Here is a 4,876-nt window from a genome sequence, read left to right as displayed (position 1 = left end):
GAGCACAGGATGCTCTCCACTGCACACCTGTAGAAGGAGGTGAGGACTGAGCTTCCCAGACCAGCTCGCCTCAGCCGTCTGAGGAAGTAGAGTCTCTGATGAGCTTTCTTGATCAGGCTGATGGTGTTGTTGCTCCAGCTGAGGTTGTCATTCATGTGTACACCCAAGTACTTGTAGCTGGAGACCACTTCCACCGCAGATCCTCTTATGTTCAGGGGGGTGTAGGTGTTTTTGTTCCTTCTGAAGTCCACAATCATCTCCTTTGTCTTCTTCACATTGATGTGAAGGTTATTCTCTCTGCACCAGCTCTCCAGGTGTTCCACCTCTTGCCTGTAGCTGGACTCATCATTGTTTGTGATGCATCCCACCACCGCTGTATCATCTGCAAACTTTACAATGTGACAGCCTGGATGGGTAGCTGCACAATCATACGTGAGCAGAGTAAACAGGAGGGGGCTCAACACACATCCCTGAGGAGAGCCAGTGCTGAGGGTTATGGTGGAGGAGGAGAGGTTGTGGATCCTCACTAACTGTGGTCTGTTTGTTAAAAAGTCTAGTACCCAGTTGCAGATGGAGGGGCTTAGTCCTAGTGTGGATAGTTTGTCCATCAGGGTTTGGGGGATCATGGTGTTGAAGGCAGATTTGAAGTCCACAAAGAGCATACGGACGTAAGAGTTTTTCTGCTCCAGGTGGTTGAGCGCAGTGTGGACCACAGAGGAGATTGCATCCTCTGTTGATCGGTTCTCACGGTATACTGATGAGGGTCCTCGTTGATGTTGATGGTTGTTTTGATGTGAGTCATGACCAGTTTTTCAAAGCAATGACGCTGTTGTTGTAAACTCTGACACGCCCTCACCTGAAAAGGGGGGGGGGGTACAATCACACGTCACCGACGGTGACCCATCACAAACTGAAACATCAGACACAGCAATAGCTGTGCTAACGGTTCAGTCAAACCAGGGTGGCACAAACAACAACGTTGCCGCTGTCACGGACAGCCACCAGGACCTTGTTGTTTCAAACAATGAGAGCCCCTCAACACACAGTGAGCGGGTAATCTCATTAATGACGGAGGCCCGTCAAAAGCTGAACTCCCAGGAGCAGCAGCAACTGCACCAACGGTTCGGGAAAACCGAGATTACACAGGTAAAGGTAAACGTAAGAAGAAACGTCGGCCAAAACCTACAAGGTTCCTGTGTAATCTGATCAGAAAGGGGGTCGCTAAAAAAGCTTACCTGTCGATCACACTCGAAGGGGTCGTCACACATGAAGCCCTACTGGATGGTGGAGCCGACATAACTATTATGTCAGCCAAACTGTTTGAGGAGCTCAGGACTGCCGCTAACAATGTTCACAGGGAAATGCCTCTCATAGAACGTGCTATAGGGCTGCAGAGACGAGGACAACCCTAACAGCTATAGCTATGGTTCACATGCAGGTTGGCGAGATGACACTATACCACCCGGTACATGTGTCTCCGGTTGACTCATTCCCATTTTTGGTCGGCCAGGATTTTATAAATCGCTTTGACACGATTATAGATCATGGTGAACAGACAATGTGGGCCAGAGTGAGCAAACCCCTGCCAATACTCATGCCTTCTGAGACAGTCACAGACTGCCCAACAGCAGGCACTGCAGAAGGCACCGAGGACCTCTCAGCAGAGAGCACAGTCCCGGTAAGTACTCCTTCAAAAGCATGTGGAACCGAAGAGATCCAACTGGTGAACCTAACTCTGACTGAACAAGAAAGCCTCCTGTCTGAGCTGAGACAGTCAGAGCCCACCGGATACTACCTACCATTGGTAGTTCAAGGTGTAGAGATCCAAGGATCCCACACCAAAGATGCTGTACTGTCGCCGGGGACAGATAAACCAGCTATCAATGACGGAGCTGTGGACGTCCCTCAGTGGTCCTCTGACCCCTCCAGGCTGCTCGCACCTCTGCCAGTACAACCTACAGCCGAGGTAATGGCAGTCACACGTGCACAGGCTACAGCCAAGCCGGTTGACAACACAGTCTCTGTACAACCCGTGCTGACTGACCCAGACATCATCCAACTTCAGAAGTTGGATCCTGCGATAAACTCGATAATGCTGTACTTGACTGACCCAGAGAAAAACACTCCATCCGAAGCCAACCTGGATTCCAATCCAGACCTTAAAGCCTTCTTTCAGCTGCGCAAACAGCTAAAACTACTCAAGGGCTTCCTAACTTTTGCTCATGGATCGACGTCCTCACCCGTGTTCGTGGTCCCCCATGACCACAGGGGGGTGACGTTAGTTAGGGTAATGTTACCAGACGCGATAATGTGATCAAATCTGACAGTCAGAGTGAGTGACGCACCGTAACGTTGTTTCCTAGTTGCTTAATCACTACTTTTGACAATGTTGAAACGTTGTTTTTCTGGTTGCTTAGTCACTATTTTTGTCGATGTTGAGACATCGTTTAATTGGTTTTTGGTATTGTTTCTGAACACCCCCAGCAAGAATGAATTTTGTGTGTACTTTAGTTAGAGACTAAAAGGACTTTAACTGTGCCAACATGCAGTTCATTTGTTAAAATTCAATCTTTGAGGAGTCAATGTAGATTAATGCTACCTTACGACGCTCAAGCCGAACCTACTCGAACAATCCTATTCCGGGGGGGGGGGCGGGGTAGCTAATCCTTCAGTTGAGTCTCGCCATAGACTCCAAAAACATTTAGGGGAAAACCAAAAAACCAAACCTCAAGTCGTTCGTCTAAAAGGACAACAGACAATTGAACCAAACTATATTTTGCCATGTAAATCTAACTTGAACCAAGTTAGGAATGGAAAAATAGTTTGGAATGCCCTTCTATAGGTATAAATCCCTATATATAAATTTTTCAGCATGACCCACCCTTTAAACTGGTAACTTTAGCTGATCTAAACCATGATAGCTTACACACCAGGTGCATGTAGGTTAAGGTCTTATGTAAAGTCCCACTCATAAGCCCAACTAAAACCACATAAATGTATAACACATAGAACCAGAATGGCACCCACTGGGAACCACCAGCAGCAACCTTCGCTGAAGGGACCTACAACTCCAACGTGGGTCTCCAATCTCCATCCAGTGGTCGCCGCTGCAGTTCAATCGAGGGAACCCCTCTGCATGCTGATCAATCAACACCTCCAATTGTTGTGGATTATATGACTTTTTCCAATGGATTACAGACTTTGTTTCCAAGGGGTTAAAGCATTGCTACAATGGAATTACCCACAACATTATGGAATTACCCACAACATTATGGAATTACCAACAACATTATGGAATTACCAACAACATTGTGGAATTACCTAAACTGTTGTGGGATTACCTTCTTTGACTTTTGTTTTCCTCTTGCTGGATTACATCAAGCTCAAGGACATTCGGAGGCGTAAGTTCATGTTGGAATTCATCCACATGGACAGGCGATGATTTCCAAAGGGGGGACTGTAGTGAACTCGGCCTCCGACCAAAACCTGCCTCTGAAAACCTTCATGGGACAGGAAATGTTATTTCATTGATTTGAATCCAGAAATACAAATGAGCTCATCCAGAGACTGTCTAATTGTATCCTGAAGTAATCAATTGAAAGAACACTCTTCTTTTATATTATCATTACTATTTTACAATATCTTGATAAATCAAAAGTGTGTTTAGTTCATATAATTTCTAAATGTTGAACCACTCATTTTAAATCAACTGTGAAACAGTATTAATGATTATTGTTTTTAATCCTCATTTAAATTAGAAATCAAGTTAAATGTCTATTAACAAAATAATTATGCATTTTGATCTTCTGTGTGAATGAGAAGTAGTGATGTCGGTCGAAAGTCAGAGACAGTCAGAACGAAGTTTTTAGAACAAAGTGGATTGTTTTTAAACCTAGCAGACAGTAAATAAGAACAACTGGCACCTGCTTGCTCTCACTTCTTCAAAACATTTCTTCTGTATGTACTAAAAGTTCCTAAAACATTCCTGCTGTCCTCTTGACTTGTAGTGACCCTCTGACATCACTAGAACCACCCCCTGTTGGTTGTTTCAACCAATCAGGAAGTCCTGAAGTGACCGGAAGTGAAAACTCATTAAAAGTCCACACTTCCTGGAGTCTTCAGTCTAGTCTTGAACTCAGTCTTCTGAGTCTTTGATGGATTCTCCCACATCTGAGTGGAAACTCTGCCGGACTGACAGCTTGCTGTGAATCCACCCGGGAGATGAGCATGTTTGTTGAACGGAGTAAGCGACACGACTCCTGACGATGGCCAGCCGCTCTTACTGGAGACGCTGGAAGGTAGCGTTGAAATGAACCCGACACCGGAGCCTATTAATTTCTGCAAAGGTAACGAGTCGTGACGCGCCAAGTGTACCGGAGGTTTTGAGCTGGTGTTGAAAGGAGCGTGCCATTCTGCTGTCCGAACAGACACCCCCCTAAACCCATCTTTTCTCTTCATTCCTTCCTTTAAAACTCTTCTATTTTGCCAGTAATCTAAATGCCTTCAGAAATGTCTCGTTGTCTTATTAAGTAAAACGTGCCAAGTTTTATTAATCAAAACCAGATCAGCTAATCACTTGTACATGTTTAATGTTAAATTTTGATTCTGTTAAATAAATGACCACATTTATTCTGATGGGTCAAAGGAAATTAATGTCTCATGTCACTGATTTAAACAGTCATCACAGTTATCTCGTCACATGACCTTAATTTAACTCGAAAAAGAGAGAACCCGTTATATTTAAATAATTAGTAGTGAAAGGGTCAGAAAGCTGACCCTGACACCACTACACTGGATGGATGGATGGATGGATGGATGGATGGATAGATGATAGATAGATAGATAGATAGATAGATAGATAGATAGATAGATAGAT

The 4,876-nt window shown here is 44.7% G+C and overlaps 1 protein-coding gene across 1 annotated transcript in view; it reads left to right on the top strand.

Annotated features, from left to right (window-relative positions):
* LOC119420070 (unconventional myosin-XIX) overlaps window positions 1–4,876 on the top strand; it is a 52,719-nt gene that overhangs the window by 18,182 nt on the left and 29,661 nt on the right. The gene's annotated exons all lie outside the window — the stretch shown is intronic.

Source organism: Nematolebias whitei, chromosome 14, assembly GCF_014905685.2.
Source record: "Nematolebias whitei isolate Nwh7 chromosome 14, NemWhi1, whole genome shotgun sequence".
NCBI classification, from domain to species: Eukaryota; Metazoa; Chordata; class Actinopteri; order Cyprinodontiformes; family Rivulidae; genus Nematolebias; species Nematolebias whitei.
Note: the sequence above shows the minus strand (reverse complement) of the source record. Positions and strands in the feature narration are given on the sequence as shown.